The sequence below is a fragment of the Hermetia illucens genome, chromosome 2 (assembly GCF_905115235.1).
Source record: "Hermetia illucens chromosome 2, iHerIll2.2.curated.20191125, whole genome shotgun sequence".
Classification (NCBI taxonomy): Eukaryota; Metazoa; Arthropoda; class Insecta; order Diptera; family Stratiomyidae; genus Hermetia; species Hermetia illucens.
Window position 1 is genome coordinate 13,622,088 of NC_051850.1, and position 22,499 is coordinate 13,644,586.

Here is a 22,499-nt window from a genome sequence, read left to right on the forward strand (position 1 = left end):
AATATCAAAATTCTCAGCAGAAAGTAAATGCTATCCACTTGAAATTATCTTAGGTCTTTGACTCCATCAATTTCACAAGACTTCTGCCTACATTTGGCAAAATGTCAGTCATTGCATGTCTCGCCGGGAGCATCTCTGAGCTACCACCGTTCAAAAAGTGTTTTCACTGGCCTCCGGATGAGGAGCGTAATCGTGTTGAAGTTGCGAAAAAACTTAGTGTTTCCTCCCTTCACTCCTTAGTAGAGTATAGGGCATACATACAATCAGACTGCGCTCTAGTTTCACTACCATCACACGCTAGGCAAGTGATAAGTTCACAGAAGCACAATAGCTTGGTGTCCAAATTGACCTCAATGCCTTCACCTGAATGCCGCTAGGCAACAGAGAGTAGGAGGGAGAGCTTATAAGCCAGGAACTTACCTTACTATCGGGGTTCCTGAAGTAAATATTAAGATGATGTAAAGCGGCCACTGCCTTAATCAGTAGTCCGATCAATTTTTGCAAGAGATTTCTATATTTCTTACAGCAACCATTGGCAATCGGTGGGCAAACCAGGGGATTCGACTTACGGTAAGCTGATGTGTTGTATGCTAATGGTCGACGCGATGGGTGAGATATTTGAGGCGTTAGTTTCTCGAACTGTTTGTGATTGTCTGAAAGAGTTAGTATAATAAGCCTACTAGAGCCTGAGTGCTCGAACTACGGTTCCCCCCTTTTTTTAAAAAAAATACCAATGGAAGGTCTAGACACCCTCCTGCTGGGTGGTTTCAAAAGACCTGCAGATTTTTTTCTAGGGTGGGGTAAGTGAATGCATTTACACACAGAGTGTTGGAATCCCGCAACGGCATGTCGTCGGACTACCAACTAAACACCTCCCCATTGTCAGAAAGCTAGCCTGGAACCGTTTGTCACATTACTTCCGGTTAGTCCCCGAAATCTCCCGCGTTGCGGAGCCTTCAAATCAGGGAATTCCTTTCTCCAACGGGAGGGGAAAGGTTAAAGTGAACCGTAATTTCAAGCAACCCCCCTTAGCGCCGGAACTACCAGTCCTCTTCTCGCCGCCATTTCGAGAATTCGTTTCCCTCTGGAGTCTGAGTCGCTCCCGACCAAGATCCGCCCATCCGTGCCCAACGTAGCGTCCTCCAAAGCATCAAGCCTGCATCGAAAGTTCAGCATCGTCTCATTCGGCGTAAGATAGACACTGGAAAACGTTATCTTGGGTAAGCACCATAAGGAGGGTGCCGTCCCGAATCCAGATGGCAGCGGTATCTGATATGTAAGAGTGCCTTGAAACGGGTTCTTGTTTTGGTACTGCTCACTGATGAGTACTAAATCAGCTCTGGTCTCCGAAGCGAACTGCGCTAGCAACTCATGAGCGGTCGTACTCCAGTGCATATGGATTTCTAGGATCATGTTGACCGCCTCTTGACTCTTTCGAGTTCTGCCCTGAAGATTGGACACCGCCCCGAACCCACTGTCTGCGCATCGTTCCCTATATAGGACGCAATTTTCCTTTTCGCTGCAGGTAAACGCTTTATGGCCTGCCGGACCGCATTTGCGGCATGTTGCCCTTCTGCCAGGTCCCCGACAGGTTACAGATGTGTTCCCATAATCCGAATATCTGTAACATTTGGTTGGGGCGGCCCGGATCCGTATCCTACACACTACCCAATCAATTCTGATTTTTTCGCTGTTTAGAGGTCCTCGTATTGCTCGGCAACTTCCATCACAGCGAGTTTTAGTCCTCGAGAGTACGCAGAGGTGATAACAATCAGGACATTGTTTACCTCCGGACATTCGCGTTTGATGGCCTCTTTTACCTCCGTCTTTTCTTTGAGGTAGCCAAGGTCTCGGATTTCCCGAGAGCACGTGAGTTCCAGGCTGGAAATCCAAGCTTTTTCTCCTAGAAGCGCCTTGACTGCTTCACAGAACGTAACTTTATTGGTTGTCCTCGGGCCTAGTTCGACCAGGACTCTCCAACCCTTCGTTTTTTGGATAGAAGAGGCTTCTGCTCCGCAATCTTCGGGTTTGATCTTGTAACGAAGCTCCTCCAGGTCCATCAGCCCGTCACCTCATTGCTGACGTTTTTCCGGAGGAACGTGAATCACTTTCTCCAGGGCCAGGTTAGAGAGGACGCATGATAAGGCATTCCCTTGCCTTAGACCGTTGTTGATGCTGAAGGGTCTCGATAGTGATACTTTATGGAAGCCCTGAGAGTTCGTTCCAATGCTTCGTGAAAGGTATCCTTACCAGTTACTATTCTGTACAGGGAGCGCACTTAATCGTTTGCCTTTTTTCTTTGCCAATCCGAAATTTTTGAAGTCCTTCCAAGTGGAGACTCCTTTCGTTACTCCATTTCATCATGTGACCCCCTAGAGCCGACTTAAGTTTGAAAAGGACCCTATTTGTGAGCTCCCCAAGCAGGCTTTCACTAAATTGCCAGTATATAGGCTTCACCACAACTCATATGCATAAATGTTAGTTACAAGCAAAGGCTAAAACTTCTAAGGAGTGAACAGAATTCTCAAGGGATAACCAGAATGAACATACAGGAGTCAGACGTGAAAAGCAGAGCAGCGAAAACCTACTTTATAACCCACTCAATGCTCATTATAATGTCTACAGCGACGAGCACTCTCCACAGGTAAAGTCTATATCGGATTGAAGTCATAAAGAGTGTAGGAGCAAATATCACGGAAAAGCTGCTTCGATTAGTTTCAGGAAAGCCGGAAAATATAGCTAGAAAACAACGATCGTCGATGGGAATTCGGCTTCTAAAAGGTCAGCGATATTTCCAGGGGGATGATTGATAAGATCTCGAAAAAGGGCATCAACCTCCACTCTCACAATTGAAGGGGCATTCGCGTGTTTCCAGTTGTCGGAAAGGAAATAGTTTACATAGGAGAGAGAGAGTGCATCAAAGGACACCTCGAATATCGGTAGACACAAAGCAGCTTTCCATCTGCTCTGGCCACATCAGTACCGTCAGTACTGCCCTTTCACCTGTTTTTTATCGACTTCGAGAAAGCTTTCAAAAGCGTGAACTGGGAGGATATCTGGAGTGCTCTACGAAGGAGGAACACTCCTGAGAAAACTGATAACTATTATCAGAAAAACATGGGATGGGGTAATATTGCTGCCAGTCGAACTGATGTATCGAAGAGATTTGAAGAACATAGCAAAATCCGGCGGCCTGCACCAACACTATATCTTCTAGTTATCAGTAATGTTTTTCGTGCTGCCTAGGTTTAACGATATGAAGGAATCAGTGGATCCTTCATCAAAAATGTGTCCAAACTGATGACATCTGCTCACTCTTTCATCGTGTCATAGACCATGGCCAAATATTTCTGGATTTGAAGAAGGATGTTAAGATAGATGGTGCTATGTATAAAACGAATACGATGTTACGTAATTAATATTTAGCTTCGTCAGCAGACAAAGCATTGAAGGCCTCGAAGAAGTTGTACATCAGCTGAGTGACCTGATTAAGAAAGGGTTGTAAATTTATTGTTTATTACGTCATACAGTGGAATTCGCTTTCCTAGGCTGGCCGATAAGTCGATGACCTTGAAAATTTATTATTGAGGAACTGTGTCCGCTTCTTGTAAGATCGTGGAGGAGCTGAAGTATCTTTCCAGAAATTTTGCAATCAAATATGATACGATTTTGTTGAGGTTTATTTACTAGAATCTTATAAAAGTAAAAGGTTAGTGAAAAGACCTTTGGTAAACGAGGAGAGGAAGGACATTTCAGAGAAATTTCATCGAAGGTGGTAAATTGGTGTACTGCCCTTAATCCAGCTTCTCGCCACCATTCAGGGTCTCAACCATTGTCACTGCGAAACTGCCTATAAGAGGGCTAATGGCAAATTAATTGTTCCAACTGGATTTTCAAGAAAGTAGACTTTCAAAGAGCTTCCTCCGAGCTGCAAGTGGCTCGCCTTTGGCAACCATCTTTAGACACAAATTTCTTACTGTGGTTCCCGAAACCTACGGAACTTTTCACTTCTTCAAATGCAGGTATATTTCATAACAGTTTTTTTTGTTAAAAAGCGTGGCTCAATCAAAACTTCATTGAAGATTACGTGTCGCCCCAAAGCATCTAATAGTCATCTCGTAAGAAAGACCCAGGTTTGAGCCCGTAGGGTTAAATTATCTTCCAAAGCCCTCACCAATTTAATGTACCGTTAATCCATTTAGTAAATACCTGCAAATTACATCAGGTAAGTTAGCCACTGATTCATGACATTCTATACATTGTACACAGCCATTTGGGGGCGACCTCATTTCTGGTCGAGAAAAAGAAATTCGAATGGTGTCAGCACAATGGTGGGCTAACATCAATTTTCAGCGAATCTGGGTCAGACTCACTTTTTCTGTTGGTTGTGATCCGCTCGCGGCTTTGTCGTTAACGAATTTGATAAATTAAAAGCTTTCAGGCTGGGATACTTTCTTACAACGCGAGAATACAATCATTAGCGCGAGCCATCTCAGAGACAAATTTCACGAATAGCGCGAATAGCATCTGTGCTGAGTCAAAATCTTGACGCTTTCATGATGACTGGCTGTAGCCGGGAAGAGGCCAAATACCAGGCGGGCTTGAACTTGAATTAGATGTGTGACACCCCCATCTGGAAAGCGAAAAATTATGCGTCACTTTTGACTTTGTGGAAAAGAAAATAGCAATGGCAGGACGACTTTGTTTACTTCGTGGTATTGCTTATCTTGGATTTCAACGGGGAATGAGGGATTTTGCAATTTGATAGTATTATTATTGAAAATTCTGAATGCGGGTTCTGCTTGTACCGATAAAATGTGGGAAATTACCTCCGTAAGTGTTACTTTTTGCGAATAGTGCAATCAGGCTACCAGATTCATCAGCACCCCCTTTATCCAAATTTAGACCTACTTACAAGCTTCTTTGACTGGTGTTACTAACTGTTGCAATTTGAGTGAATCGCGAAAAATCAATGGAAGACGCGCCTGTGGGAGATAAAAAAAGTTAAAATTTTCCTGAACAAAGGGTTGCGAAAAATGGAAAATTGTCCAATTTCCATTGATCCCCCCTCCCCTCCCCGTTCGACCCAGATTCAGAAAATACAAACAGTTTGACGCTACTTCAGCGGGAAAATCCATCGAGGACAATCCTCCAGGAAATCGGAGGAAAATGAAAATTTTGCTGAACCCCGGGTCGCCAAAATCACGAATTTTGATGCTAGTCAATCGAGAACGTAAGATATCGCGGAAAGCCATCGAGGACAAGCCGTCAGGAAAGCTGAGAAAATTGAAAATTTTACTGAATCCCGGGTTGAAAAATCATGAAAAATCGAAAATCGTCTAATTCCCGTGGGAAACACCTGGTTGGAAAGGGGAGGCGACCTAAATTCAGAAAATGCAAAAAGTTTGATGCTACTCCATCGTGAACGGAAGATATCGGGGAAACTCCATCGAGGACGAGGCTCCGGAAAATTGGAGAGGATTGGAAATTTTGCTGAACCCCGGGTCGCAAAAATCACCAAAAATATAAAATCGTTCGACTCCCGTGGATGGAGAGATAGCAAGGTATCACGGAAAACCCACCGAGGATGAGCCTTCGGGGAATCGGAGCAAATTGAAAATATTATCGCAAAAATCATGAAAAATCGAAAATCGTCTAATTCCCTCGTTCCAAAGGGAATCCCCCATAGATCCAGAAAATGCAACAAGTTTGATGCTACACTATCCAGAACGCAAGATATCGCAGAAAATTCATCGAGGACGAGCCTCCGGGAAATCGGAGAAACACCGGGTCGCAAAAATCACTAGAAGTGTAAAAGGGTCCGATTCCCGTGGGGGTACTCATTTGAAAGAGGAGATGCCTCAGATTCAGGAAATGAAAAAAGTTTGATGCTACTCCATCGAGAACGAAAGATATCGTGGAAAATTCATCGAGGGGAAGCCTTCGGGAAATCGGAGAAAATTGAAAATTTTGCTGACCCGCTGACTCGTTCGATTCCCGCGGGGGATACCCCATTTGAAAGGAGAAGCGACCCACATTTAGAAAACGCAAATAGTTTGATGCTACTCCATCGAGAACGCAGGATATCGCGGAAAATCCATCGAGCATGAGCCTCCGGGAAATTAGAAAAAATTGTAACTTTTACTGAACCCCGGGTTGCACAAATCACCAAAAATGTAAAATCGTCCGATTTGTGTGAGGAAAATACTTCGTTCGAAAGGGGAGCCGCCGCAAACTCAAAAATTGCAAAATTGGAATTGGAAAATCAGAGAAAATTGAAAATTGGGTCGCAAAAATCAATAAAAAGTGTAAAATCGTCCAATTACCGTCGGAGATGGATACCTCATTCGAAAAAGGAGGGGGAGTGTCTCAGGTTCAGAAAATGCATAACGTTTGATGCCACTCCATCGAGAACGCAAGATATCACTGGAAATTCATCAAGGACGAGCCTCCTGGAAATCGGAGAAAATTAAAATTTTTTCTGGACCCCGGGTCTCAAAAATCGCTAATAATGTAAAATCGTCCTATTCCAGTGGGGGATAGATACCTCGCTCGAGAGAGGAGGTGCCCCAGTTTCTGAAAATGCAAAAAGCTTGTTGCTACCCAATCGGGGACGGAAGATATCGCGGAAAATCGATCGAGGACAAGCCTCCGGGAAATTAGGGAAAATTGAAAAAATCTCCAAAAATGTGGGTTCGTCCGATTCCCGTGGGTGATACCTCGTTCGAAAGGGAAGCCGCCCCAGATTCAGAAAATGCAAAAAGTTTGATGCTACTCCATCGCGAATGCAAGATATCGCGGAAAACCCATCGAGGACGAGCCTCCCGGAAATCGGGCGAAATTGAAAATTTTCCTGAACCGTAAAAATAATCAAAAATGTAAAATCGTTCGATTCTGGAGGGGCCCAGGTCTGGATCGGGTGCAGAATTTGTGGTGTAAGGAATTTACCAGCATACACAGTTGGTTGCACACAGTATAAATAAGGAGGAATTTTCATCCTTCCTCACTGCGGGGATTACCTACCTTATCCCTAATAAGGACACGGTGCAAGACTCCGCAGACACAATACCAATTACCAACCCTTTACAAATTCATAGCGTCCATTATTAGTGGAAGAGTCAAAGCGCACTTCGAGACCAACAACATTCTGTGTGAGGAGCAGAAGGGCTGCCGAGTTGGGTCAGTAATGAGAGCAACCCATCATCGACTCGTAGATGTAGGGCAAACAACTAACCCAAGAAACCTGTTTGGTGACTATATCGATTATGCCAAGGCTTTCCACGACGTCCCGCATACCTGGCTAATCGATGTCCTACATCTGTATCGCATTGATCCGAAACTAATAAAGTTTTTTGCGACAGTCATGGAAGGGTGGTGTACCACCTTATCAGTGCGTACAATTGAGGGTGCTAATACCTCAGAGCCCATCCGTATATGGAGGGACATCTTGAAGGGGGATTCGTTTGGTTTTGCATGGCGCTGAACCCCCTTTCATGGCTACTGAATGATGCTAGAGGGCATGGTTTTGCAACTAAATATGGCCTACGTACTAAGTGCGAACTGACACACTTGATGTACTTAGATACATCAAGTTGTATGCTGGTACTGACGACCATCTTAGAAGTCTGTTGCGAATAGTAGAAATGTTTAGCCGTGATATTCAGATGGAGTTTGGATTAGCCAAGTGTCGAAAAAAAGGCATCCACAAAGGTCATTACGAGCCGTATGCCGGAAATAACATTGGTGACCTCCACATCGAAGCTATGACCGAGACAGACTTCTACAAGTACCTAGGAATTGTGCAAGGAACCCATGCTTGGGTTGGTGATCTGAAGGATGCTCTACTGTCCGAATTCCTGCGACGTGTAAAGCTGGTACTGAAATCGCATCTTTCGGGGAAGAATAAAATAAGCGCGTTGAATGTATTCGTTATCCCTTCACTGGCTTATGTATTCGGAATATTGCCGTGGACGAAGACCGATCTGGAAAACGTCCAGCGGCGGATACGGACAAATTTATCCAAATTCCGAATGCATCATCCATAGTCTGCCGTGAAATGGATGAACCTGCCTTGTGACATCGGAGGTAGGGTCGTGGCTGACGTGGTGCCAAGTCGACTCACTGATCGCTTATTTTTACAGCAAAGAGCAGGTGAGTTCCTTGCATGCGGCTGTCTATAAGGCACAATGTGGGCTCACTCCACTTAACTTGAAGGGTCGATTTTTGAATCTTCTGAGTGGGGGGAAGTCGGACCAAGAGCGGATCGATGAATGGAAGTCGAAGGTAATGCACGGTAAACACGTGATTTGTCTTTGGCAGCCATTTGTCGATTTGCAATTGTCGAATAGATGACTGTGTGCTGGGGAACTCTTTGCTAAGACGGAGGGGTTCATGTGTGCCATAAAAAGCTCATCATGAAAGAACGGCTGGAGAACGACCAATGCAGAATGTGTGGTTCGGCGTTAGAGACGTTGGCCCGTCTCATTTCTGGCTGTACTGTTATGGCACCGGTGCAATATATCACCAGGCATAATGATGTATGTAAGGTTATCCATCAAAATCTTGCATGCAAACATGGGCTGATCACGAGCACATATCCGGTTTACCGATATAGCCGCAAGCAGTACTTGATAGTTCTGCTTACAGCATGTATTGGGACTGGCAACTTCTAACTGATTGGCACATTCCACACAATGGACCTGACGTACTATTAGTTGACAAGAGGGGTCGCTCCGCGTATATTATTGATGATGCTATCTCCCATAACAGCAACATCGAACGAAAATACGTGGAGAAGAAGGTGAACTATGAGTCATTGGCTCGGGAAATCAAAGAAATTTGGCGTCTCGAGCTGGTGGTTGTAGTTCCCATATTATTGTCAGCTACAGGTATTGTACCTAAATCCCTCACGGCTTCCCTTGATGTCCTGGGACTTTCGCACAGTCTGGTTCAAACCATGCAGAAGTACATCATTCTGTATACGTGCTCTATGTTGCGGGTGGTTCTCGACGGATTCTTCCATTGACTTGCCACCGGCCACCACCAGTAGGTAGGATAGTCCAAGCCTAAATGCTTGGCACTTAGTGCTAGTATTAGGTAAAATCCGGCATCTGGCGAGATTATGACAACTCGGATAATATTAATGACAACACAATCGTTGGCACCATCCATATTGGACCAGGGCCTTGAAGTGTAGAGTACTTCTTTCAAGACCGCAACGGTACACTACAGTACACTGTAGGAGGCAATGTGGTCAGCATTGCGCTTGCCCGAGATTATTACCCTGATTTGATTCAGGCACTCATTCACGGCTGAGTCGACTGGCTTCCAACATCCAGTCATGATTACAAACCCCTCTGCACCAGCGAGATTTGAACCGCGACCTTCCGCTATGACAGCCCAGCGCTCTAACCACATGCGGAACTCAAATTGTGAAAGGAACACTTGGTTCGAAGGAAGCGTACCGAGCCTACTGAGGAAGGAAAATGTTATTTGGTCGAATCATGTATTGTTGTTCAGTTAGTGGCTATAGGTACCATCCTTTATCCGAGGATTAGTTCATTTCTCAGGTCTACAGACTAAGAACCGGTCCTGAGTTCTATTTCGTCCGATTCCCGTGGCGACTAGGAGTATGACTCCAAAAGTTACAGCTAAATAGTGGATAAGGGAAGATTACCCATTCTCAAGATATTCAGGGTCCAGAGCGTAGCTTGCGACTATCCGTCATTGTAAAAAGTTGGACAAAAAGGCGCTGTCTCTCAAAAAGGATGATCGAATCTGAAAGTATGAAAGTAGATAAAGTAAACATCAATACTGGATATCTACATATACTAAGAAGAACTGAGTATCGGGCAAAGGCCAAATATCCATCTAATTAGATTTCACCTTATCTCATCATCTTTTTGAGGTTTTAGAAAAAAGTATTGACAGCACAAGGTCGAATTGTTTAAGAGTTTTTCAATAGATATGACATTCTCTACAGGTTTAGATCTGAATAATTGTATAATAATACAAATTTCTGACAAACTAAAAGAAAAGCGGAGATACTTTTTGTGTAGATAAGTATTTGAGGCAATCGAAAAAGATAATTATTACTGCTGGGCAACAGTTTTAAATTAGGTAAGCGGACCACTCGTACCGAAGTTATTTGCTATGATATATGTAGATCAGAGCAGATTGATTTATCTAGATTGGGCAAACGAAAAAATAGGTTGCGACTATATCCAACAATCTAAGTTCAAGGATCGTCAACTTTTCTCTTCTCCCGCGATTTGTTTCCTTCAAGGTTGCCCTGTCGATGGTTCATAGCGTTCTTCCTGGCCAATGACCATTCAAAATGAATTGCAATTATACACCTGTATCTGCTGAGAAAAAATATTAAAATTGCTTCCAGCATTTTTGCAATTATCTTCATACAACAAAACATGGGGGTCTGTAAATGTATGCTTTAAACGCTTAATACAAAGCTCCATGATTAAATAAAGCCAAGATACCCACTGGCCTTGACAACGCTTGGAGTTTATTGCTTTTAGCTTCTGACAGTCGTTGAAGTCGCGGAAAACCAGAAATAGTATTCTTGGATACCAGCGAGGCTGCAAATCTTTTTTTTTTATGCGTTTACGCTGCCTCCCCCTCTACTGCGCCGGTAGTTTGGGAGTTGTGCTTGGACTTACTGAAACATGGCCTATCAATTATATCACAGCAACTTAATCACGTTCCACCCCAACTTAGAATTCAACGAGTCGCAATGAGTCAATCAGTGATTAGGCAATCACATTGCGTATCTACGATTTGGGTTTAAGATATATTTTGCGGATGAAGTGGTTGGCATGGTGCAATGCCGGATTTTGGCATAAATTTATCGTAAATAAAGAACCAATCAAATTATATATAGAAGTTTACTGTTATTGGGTTCCTAGGTCAAGAACTTCTTCGATTAAAAACTAGTCATTGTATTGCATGGTTTTGCTTGGTTTCAATGCTTAAAGGAATGGGTAGACTTGAAATTCGAAGCCTAAGCCATATCCGTATTTCTAGGCACATAGACCATATGCAAATAGATAGGTATACAGAACATCCGTCTGATATTTGTATATTACGAAAAGGTAATGCCATCCGCTGTTATTAAGAAATGCGCGGCAGTTGTGAAGCGCATGCGATTTGCGACGTTCCTCCAGAAAAACATCAGCTTAGGTGTGAAAAACGGGCTGATCGAGCTGGAGAAGTTCCTGGAGAGAATTTCGTAATACTGGCGTACATGGAGAACACCGCCTTCCGATGAGAACACTACGAGCGCTAAACGGATTGCAGACAGCTCGTTACAGAGCGAACTGTGGAAGAAAACGAAAGCAGGAAGAGGCGCCTGAAGGACACTTCACTCAGGTACTCTCCAAGGCTCAAAAGAACGCTGCTTCATCGACAACGCCTCGTAAATCTCCAAAGGTCAGGGATAACAAGGATGCAGACATGAGTGTGACCGCAAACGTGATAAGAGACGCTTTTTGAGATATAACATAAAAGATCCACAACGGTGATATATGCAAGTTTGTGTAGTGCCGCCATCGCGGTACACCCCTGAAGTCCCTAACATCATTGCAGAGCCAATGCCGGACAATTAATAGAGCGGTTGTGTGCCAGCCAGGAGGAGAAAACGAGAGAACTCATAAAAAGTACTTGCACGAGTCACCAGAAATCCTCACAGATTCTCCGACGCCTACAAAGTCTTTACGGCATCGCGGTTCCAGATCCGCTGAGACGAAATCTTTGGGTAAAACGCCTAGTATCTTCTCTATTTCGCGCCGATAGCGGCCAACCACCACAAACTGCAACCGATTTAGTTGACAGAGTATACGTTGGCACCACTGGAGCCATTAAATACCCGAAACCATGTAACATAGTTGGACTTTGGAGACTGCGGGCGACCCAGCTGTAAGCTCTTCACGCCGCCTGTTTATGTCCGATCAAAATACGAAAACAAGCTCCAAAAACCGAGGATCATACACTGCAACAGCAGCAACCGTAAACTACGCACCAATCAGATGACTACCAGGTGCAAGCAGTGGCTTCAATATCTCACTTCCGCAAACCCTGCCAATATCTTGAGTTTGAGAGAGAGGTGGGACGGCCTCCGCCAGCAGTTTTATGCCGACGCAGGGAAGGTCTCTCCAGACAACATTGTCAGAGAGATGCTGTAGAGCGCTGGCAGCTGGAATCGTATTGCGCATTATGTTCGGGCTCTTCTTACTACGAAGAAGATTGAACTCGATCGGCAGAGGGATCGGACGGTAAGGGGTTCCCTGAACTAGCAACAACTCCCTTCCTCTCCTCCCCTCCCGTTGGTGAAAGGAATTCCCTGACTTGAAGGCTCCCAAAGCCGGGAGAGCGGGAGGGCTAGCCCGAAGTAATGTGTCAAACGGTTCCAGGCTAGTTCTCTGATGACAGGGAGGCAGAGGACACGTGGATCTCAACATCCCACTCTAGATCACCTCAGATCACGTAAAACAGTTTGAATAGAGAATGTTTCCAGAATTCAGCACCTTGATCACCTCAACCCACTTCAGAGCTACAGCGTCCCATCGTGCAGATAATGGAATGACTCAGTGTTTTCATCGTCAGCTCTACGCAGTAATATGCCGTCGTAATAGTCGCTGGATTAAATCATTACTTGACGTTCTATTAGCTATTCGCACAGCCAAGAAGGAAGACCACAGCCGAACGAATACGTTTTTAAAGGTTAAATTGATATCGAAGAAAACCCGATCTCAGATCAATAACAGGAAGCCTATGTGACAATGTCCACTCTCGAGAGACATCCTAAAAATCGATCAAACTCTTGCAGTGGCGAATCCAACGAAATCCGGTAGACAAGTTAGATCTCCTGATCGTTACCAACCAGGCCAACCGAAGTGATCTTTTCTTTTAAAGTTAGCTAATTGTGTTAAGTACAAAGTTTGGTCTAGCCACGTTTACATTATGAACATCACAATGAGAAACATTAAATTTATGTCAAAGGTTTTTATTAAAAGTCCGACACTCTTCTACCTCGACTAGTATTTTGCCTCCCGCTACTCCGTGCTCCATAAGAAGTCATATCCAGCCGTCCTTTTCCTTCTTTAAACAGCCTCTCTACCATCAGCAGGCAGCCACCGAAAATTTCATAGACCTTTAGGAGTAGTCCAACCTGCGTGTCTCCTGAGTTAGCTTAAACTAATTGCCGTCTGTCTGTCCATCCTTTTAGTTGCACTAACTTAGGTTTTCCCCCCGGTTTAAGGCGCGCTACCTCCTCAAACCGCGGTTCACCTGTCTCAGGAATGCAGCGAAGTGGCGTGTTGCATACCAGATCCCGCAGGAACGGTTCACCTCAACCGACCAGCTACAACCTTACCCGGGTCGCCGTATCGCCCAGGCGAAGAGAAGCATGTCCCACTGATATGTACGGCTGGGAAGACCGCTTACAGGATGATACTGCTGATTGCCGTTTCATCTTGCGTCAGTAAGGGTAAGGCAGTTAACACAGGAGATATCAAAAGCAGAGAGTAAATGAGATTTATTCAGATAAATCTCAGCCATTGTGAGGCCGCACACTACCTTTGAGCCAGTCAGTCCAAGAGCACGATTTGGATGTGGCGATTTTTAGCGAACCAAACAGAGGAAAATATGACTTCGTAAGCAGTGCATTGATGAGGAACATTACCTGACGAATTAGTGAACACTATACGCATAGCGACCACCAAGCTATGCTATTTAGTGTGGTGGAGAATAGAAGAATGGAACATCCAAAAGTTATGCTGGACAAAGCAGTGGAGTTCAAAGATGTTTGACGCGGAAATGTTCACTGAAATATTTAGGGATCGTTTCACACCAACAGGTACAGCAAGTGAAAAATCTGAGCTAATTGTCAGAAACATGGTCGCCGCCTGTGATTCCTCTTTGCCAAGACGCAGACATATTGCTTACAGATTACCGAAACCATGGCGGAATGACGAAATCAGACGACTGTGTACCATATGCCTGTAAGCGAAAAGAAATTACCAACGCACAAATGATGACCAGGAAATTGCACGGAGGAAGGCGAGATACACAACTAATTGAAGAGAGCTGCGGAAGGCAATCCGTGAAAGTAAACGGAATGCCTTTAAAGAACTCTGTGCGGAGGTAGAGGCTAAGTTAAAAGGAAGCAGAGCCCCGCAGATATAGTGCCCAGTTTTATTGCGAAGAATAATGAACACTCTATTCTCACAGCAAAGCAAACGCCCTATTGGGGTCGAAAGAAAGCACTCTACAATGGATATGCCAAGTATAACAGAGGATGAACTTATCATTGCCTGCGAAAAGGTAGGGAGGTAGGGTTACGAAAGAGTGGTAACTACCATTTGTTTGCTCGACAGTATATGAAAGTTGCTGAAGCGTATTATATGCAACAGGCTGCTCCCAATTGTAGAAGAAGTAGGAGGCATGTCCACACAACAATATGGTTTTCGCAGTAGTCAATCAATTGCAGGTATAAGGTGACAGGGTGGTACTAAAAAATACTGTGCCATCAGCGCGTTGTAGGTGCTTTAACCTGCACGGTGCCCAATATTCATCATCATCATCAACGGCGCAACAACCGGTATCAGGTCTAGGCCTGCCTTAATAAGGAACTTCAGACATCCCGGTTTTGCGCCGAGGTCCACCAATTCGATATCCCTAAAACCTGTCTGGCGTCCTGACCTACGCCATCGCTCCATTTTAGGCAGGGTCTGCCTCGTCTTCTTTTTCTACCATAGATATTGCCCTTATAGACTTTCCGGGTTGGATCATCCTCATCCATACGGATTAAGTGACCCGCCCACCGTAACCTATTGAGCCGGATTTTATCCACAACCGGACGGTCATGGTATCGCTCATAGATTTCGTCATTGTGTAGGCTACGGAATCGTCCATCCTCATGTAGGGAGCCAAAAATTCTTTGGAGGATTTTTCTCTCGAACGCGGCCAAGAGTTCGCAATTTTTCTTGCTAAGAACCCAAGTTTCCGAGGAATACATGAGGACTGGCAAGATCATTGTCTTGTACAGTAAGAGCTTTGACCCTATGGTGAGACGTTTCGAACTGAACAGTCTTTGTAAGCTGAAATAGACTCTGTTGGCTGACAACAACCGGGCGCGGATTTCATCATCATAGTTGTTATCGGTTGTGATTTTCGACCCCAGATAGGGGAAATTGTCAACGGTCTCAAAGTTGTATTCTCCTATCCTTATTCTTCTTCGTGTTTGACCAGTGCAGTTTGATGTTGTTGGTTGATTCGTCTTCGGTGCTGACGTTGCCACCATATAATGCCTTCGATACTGAAAAATGACGCAAAATAATTTCGTGTTTAGCCAAATTGGTCGCTCCCAAACGTCCGGATGCACATAATCATAGAATTCCTCCGAGAGAGGCTACTATGTTACGATTCGGACGATGGACCTAAGCCAAGTCCTTTCCTGTGGATAATAATGTTGGATGAAATTTTAAAATTTCAATTGCCCAAAAGGAGTGACAATCATTGGCTTCGGAGTGACTATCGTGGTACAGGGTATTGAGGAACTCGAGGTCCTCACAAACGAGGCAATTTTTAAAATAAAGTCTTGGCTAGAAGACGCTGGTATAAAACCGAAGTAGTTTTCGATAGTCGATAAAGGTTAGAATTGGCGAACACATCATATATTCGGAACCTGGTTGATCAAGCCTTGGCTCCAAGACCACAGGTTCGAGCTAGCCGAACACAAGATGGAATTGTTGCTCTCTACAAATCGGTGGAAGCAGAAAACTATTTAAATTTGCATTGGAACGCATGTAGCTCTTAGCTGTCGCTGAATGCCTGGGAGTAACTTTCGACTCCAAGCTGAGCTTTATACCCCACTTAAAGCTTAGTTAGTGTCCAGATAGCTGAGTGGTTAGAGTACAAGGGTGTCGGATGGAAGGTCGCGGTTCAAATCTCCTTCCTACAGTGTACTGTAGTGTACCGTTACGGTCTTGAATGAAGTGCTCTAACACACTTCAAGGCCCTGATCCAATTCGATTGTTGCGTCGACGATTATTATTATTAAAGCTTACTGGGTAAAAAGTGGCGATTATCAGCTCAACACTGGCAAGGATGCTTCCGAATATAGGCGGCCCTATTACTTTCATCGCGAATTGTCAACTCTATCCTTTTATTCGCGGCACCAGTGTGGGCGTCGGCGATAAAAATCGGAGAAAATCGCAGACAGTTTCAAGCTGCATATCAGTTAAGCGCTCTCTGAACATGTTGCGCTTACCAAACAACATCTAATGAGGCAACAAGCGTGATCGCGGGAATGATCCTAGTGGGTATTCTAGCCGATGAGGCAAGCCGTTTGTGCGAGAATCATGAAGCGAGCCTAGTCAAGCAAAGTGAACGTATGAGGTTATTGGTTGCATGGCAAACAGCATGGGACCAGGGGGAGAATGGCTGGGGGACACAGGCTTATCCCAGACATAAGAATGTGTATTAAGCGGAACCACGGTGAGACGATTCAGCTCTTAACCAGAAACGGTGGATACAAGAAGGACCTCTATAGGTTCGGTCTCGATGAATCGCTCAATTGTCCTATGTGTGAAGGTGTAGCCGAAGATGCAGAACACGTTTATTTTCACCTGCTCAAGATTTGAAAGCTCAAGGCGAAATCTTGACAAGTAGAAGCGCAGGGGAGACATTGAAGGGAAGCTACTGCAATTAACGCCACGGAAAGCGGTAGTAGTCCTTTTAGAGCGAGCAGTTAAGAACTGAACAGCCATGCGAAGCAATACCAGAACGGTGGTTCCGCGAGGAGAGTGTGGAGAAAATGTGGGAGGTTTTAGTCAGTAAGAGTCCGACATGCGTGTCCTAGATTCCAGATGTTTATCCATGAAAAGAAAATAGCCAGACAGACAGGCAGTAAACTGATTTTACTAAAGTTTTGTTTTACACCAACTGTTTCGCTCGAAACGTCTCATCACAGGGACAAAGCTCTTACTATACAATACTATGATCTTGCCAGTCCTTATTTATTCCTCGGAGACCTGAGTTCTTAGCAAGAAAAATTTCAAACTCTTGGCCGCGTTCGAAAGAAGAATCCTCCCAAGAATTTTTGGCCCCATACATGAGGATGGACGATTCTTTAGCCTACATAACGACGAAATCTATCTATGATCACGACCGTCTGGTTGTGGATAAAGTCCGGCTCAACAGGTTGCGGTGGACGGGTCGCTTAATCCGTATGGATGAGGATGATCCCACCCCGAAAGTCTATAAGGGCAATATCTATGGTAGAAAAAGAAGACGAGGCAAACCCTGCCTAAGATGGAGCGATGGCGTAGGCCAGGACGCCAGACAACTTTTAGAGATACCGAATTGGTGGACCTCGGCGCAAAACCGGGATGTCTGGAGTTCCTTATTAAGGCAGGAGTAGCCAGATACCGCTGATGATGAGATAATCAGCCGTGCGTGCTCATTATGATATGTAATTATCCAGCAGAAATTCTTTTATCTTTCAATATTTTTTATCCCCGAGCCAAGATCAGTGCCCTCATTTCTACGTTTGTCATACATATTTGCAGTAGATCTGAAATGCTGTCCACCTTCCATGACAAGCGCCTAATCAAATGCATTTCTTCATATACAACTCATTTCGGAAGCAGATTTTTTATGTATGCAATAATTGATCACGGGGGAATCCCCGAAAACAAATTGATTGCGACTTCACTGGGAAATAAAAATTGATTAGGGAGATTTCGGTGATTAGTAATGGTGATAATTGTGTAAATAATTTGTAGATATGTATTTGCAAGTATTCCTGGTAATGTAAAGCTATTTCTGCGTTTTTATAGTGCATATGCATGTGTATGAAATCGATCAAATTGAAACTTTGCATGGTAGAACTTACAAATGGAGCGAGGAAAGTGAATGAAAGTGCTCGAAACTAATATGTATGTAACTCTCCATTAAACGGTTTTTAGATTCGCCAATTTTCAAACAATACAATTTTCCCCGTAGACTTTTTGCCTGCACGTTGAACACACACATACGATGTTCATATGCATAAAAGCTTATCTTTTTTTGAATCAACCGACCACTGGCTTGGACAACAGGTGGGAACCGCTCAGCCATAGATTACAGAATAGTCATTCTAACGGTATTGCGACCGAATTACCAAAATTTTAGTTCATTACCGTGTGCATAAGCTAATTCCATGTTTCCATTTCTGGCTAACGGTTCGCCATCTGAATTAGTTGAACGCTTGACGTAACAACTTAAAGATGCGAATCACGACCTAGCAATTCACTTTTCCATTTTGTCTTTTATGTGCTTCCACCTGGAATTAATTTAGTTTCTTGTGTTTGTATTCTCTAAGTTCTGAATGTGATTTAATATCTCCCGTTATTTCCTTCTATTAAGTCTATCTATAGTGAGCCCGGCTTGGATCTGGAGAGAACAAATTATAATTGTCCGGAAGATTAATGAAGCCGCTGGGACCTAAGACTGATGGGATTCAGTTATGCAAGAAATCGAACCAATCTGGAGAGAGTAGATTCCGCGGGTGGGAGAAAGGTGTTCCAACGCCAACACCTGAAGTGAGTTATGTATTTGTATCTTAGATACTTTTTCGGGCAGCTGGAACTCTTCTATTCTACTACTCCGTTATTTAATATTATCAATATCTTCTTCGGTTCTAATCGAGGCGTCGTCCATAATATTCCAATCAATAAAAGATTAAATCAACTTTGCTGTGATATCAGAAAAAAACTGACCCACCGAACGAGTTAGATTGGAATCAATGGTTCTATTTGGGTCCCTCGTTGTATATTTCATGTTAAACGCCTCAGACGCTAAGTCCCAGTACATAATGGGGTTACGTCATGTGTAACGACTAGACTTTCCCGTCTATTTCGTGAATGTTTAATATTCGGTGAAGTGACTATCCATCAGAAATTAGGTCTACATTCAAAAAAAAATCTTGAGAAGCCAAGCATAATGTTTATGTACTTGTTAGAAAAGCGGTTCTGTCTTATTTGGTTCAAGTGGTTGAAACACGTGTCTATCGAGTTTCTTGACCCGAGACCAGTAAGGCTATTTAAGTATAAACATATACGTCTGGGACTACGTATCTGATGTTTTTAAATTTAGAACTACAAATCCCAAGATTTCGGATTTAATGAAATCAAATTTAGACAAGATTGCCGTAAACAAAATAATAGATGGAAAAGTACATTTAGACGAAAACAGATTTGTGACTGGTTTCGGAATTTACAAATTGTCGAAATTTGGTAAACTTTCCAAACCTACCCTAAAGATTTAGGGTATACATTTTTTAGTAATTATTGTACTAATCATTGTAATCAAAAAAGAACAAGACAACCTCCTCCTGTCAAACACGCCGAACGAAGAGCAGCCATTAGAAGTGAATTTTGATTACTGGTTAATTGTGTTGTAGTTACTGTTTTCAATAAAGACTTCCACAAATCGATATCATACATTACAGACTTCCAATGAACGGAACATCGCATACATTTAAAATAACATATATATTATATTCTGCGACCGCAAAAAAAATGAAATAGATAAAAATGATTTCTATCTACGTTTGCCATAAGTTCAAATATCGAACTTTCAGCTCTTACTGCCCCCAAACACCCACAAAAAAAGTACCGTTTTATTTTTTTGCCGAAAATATGCATTAAAAGGTAATAAATGCAAAATAGTTTGGATACAGCTTTCCATCTATTGAAATGGAGTCAGGTGTGAAAAAGTAGTGTGGACCTGCGTTATTCAAATTAAGCGCAAGTCAAATTTTTTAACCGTTAAAATCTATTGGAATTTAGGGAGTCAAACGTTAATAACCAGAAATTTAAAAGATCTCTTCCAGCTGTGTGGGCGGTATTATACTTTGACGGGACCAGTGTTATGTTATGTTAAAGGTAAAGTTGAAAAATCGAGTCTTGTAATGGCCTATGCTATTGTGTGTGGCTACTTTTCCAATACGTATTCGCAATTCACCGTATTTTCTCTTTTTGTTTAAAATTTTCCTAATTGTTACCTTAGATATTCCTGGTTATAAATGAGTTGTAATTGTTTTTTTTTGTCTGACAAGTCATACCAGTTCAGGATAAAAACCCTTTATACAGACTAAATTGGATATAGGCCCAGGACGCGCCAGTTAGTTAAAAATAGATTTCATCAAAATGACCTGACAACAATCTCGGAATAATAGCGGTTCGTAGTCAAGTATTTTAGCTTAGGCCAAGAGTATGTAGGGGCAGTTTTGGAACTAGGTTCATCTACTTGGCGAGGTTCTACTTGGCTGCTCGGGATCTGTCTCGCTTGCATTGCGAAAGTCTTTAGTCCTGAATGTGTCGCCTTCGGATGCCCAAGGGACCTTGGGTTTCAAATAAGAAATCCTAGTAGTCGGGCTTGTCAAGGTGGGTTTCTTCCCTATAATACTCGTGGGGCAAGTATGGACTCTACGTAAAAAAAACATTAGATAGGTCATCATCGAAGGGTGGAGAACCGACTGTGGGGATTTCAGATAACCAAACGGAAAATGGGCTGTTGGCTTACGGCACGTTTGACGCAAATTATTGCCGGAGATGTGGAATATTGTGCAGGTCAAACTCTCTGGAATGGTCATCGTATTCATCCTCGATTATGGGAGAAGCCTTCGACTACTCCTGGCTAGTCCGAGGGTGGCACGTTTTAGCATGCGAAGACCAGTTCCCCTGGGGTGTCCTCAACTTCTGTCACATAAAGATTTTCCACACTTCAGAGAGCGTAAACTAAAAATGATCCGGTGTGATGGTATTCCTCAGACAGCTCGAATTTCGCTGCCGAACGTCAGTATATATTTTCGTTTGAGTATGGGGAAGACTTTCGGATCAAAATTTTGGGAACTTACTATATGAGACGAATAGGAACATATCCGTTCTAGAAGTATGGCAGGATACCAATAATATTCTTTGCAGTTAGAAAGCTAATTAGCGAAAGACGAGCTACAAAGTTTCCTGGTTGCTAAGGAAATATTACGGAAGGGCTTTTAGAAGACAGTTTCCTGAGACGGGATGAAGATAGATGGCCGAATCAAATAATGAAGCTTTTGAATGCTTCGGGGGTTGCATTGATTTTAGTCATTTTCGAAGCTGGAAGCTGGTAAGAACAATAGCCTATATCTTGCCCTTCGAAACAAGAAAGTCTCTTCGAAGGAGAATGAAAGGATTGGGTATTCTTTGGTTAGGACAGAAGGCGAAGTTTGAAAAGGGAATAGGATAATGATGATGATAGGAGGATGATTTTGGGTGGAACTGAGAGCGACGGGTACAGATGACTAGTATGTTGCTTTGGCTTGCGTGGTTCAGGGCCGATCGGCATTGCTGTAGCTGCTACTAATTAGTTAATATACGCGACATTTGTCTGGGTGGAGCAGTCGCCTAAGCTTGGGCCGGAAGAAATTGATTTTGATTCGTACCAGATCGCCATCAGGACTGCCAAGGGACAAAACATATACTCAATCAGATTCTGACAAAAAAACATGGGAACTAGGGTTTTTCCAATTCAGATACATTTTACAGCAAGGGAGCACGACTGCGGGCTCGTTTGGAGGTTGTGCACTCAAAGAGGAAAATCACCATATCAATCTCTTATCCCAGAAAGGATAAAGCACTTCGGCTCCATTGTTATTGGATTTGATTTTGCAGCTATCCTCGCCGAGAACTCACGTCTTTTCCTCCATTGGTTTAATGAACAGAGCTGGCAGTCTCGACTATCTTTATTTCTTCCCTTCGTCGAAACGGCCCTTACGCTCAGCATTTCTGGGAGCTCAAGGAGGGATCAGCGCTGGCTCGGATCGACGTAATCTATTAACACCAGTTCAATGTACACTTCGCGACCAGGTTCCCGAGGGAATTGGCTCCTTTTTTTGCACTAAAACTACCACTGTGCAGAGCTATGGAAGGAGTGTCACATATTCCGCTGTTTAACGCAACGCCCGGGAGGAGGCATGTACCATAATAACCAAGTACAGATTAGCCAAAAGGAGACTCCGTAGCGCAATAAACAGGAGTAAAGTTGGCTGCTGGCAGGATTTGGCCGACAAGGTGAATGGGGATCCCGTGGAGTCTCGGCCACAAACTGGTAACCCGAAAAAATTGGGACTCTGCGGAAACTCTGTTCACTTTCGGCTGAACAGATGGACCGCATTGTACGGGCACTATTCCCTGCACACCCCGTAGCCAAGAGACACCAGGACCAGATAGTATTCCATCAGAGATATGTGTGTGTGTGCGGTGGGGGAGAAGCTATAGCTTTCAGGATTTCCGTTAGTGGATGTGATGCTACACGTCGCATTTGAAGAACATCGGCACCGAAAATCTGATGCCTAATGCGTCCATAGGCGGAACATTCACATAGGAAATGCTCCATGGATTCCGCTTCTTCACTACAGGAGGAACACGTATCATCTTCAATAATTCCTATTCTAAACATAT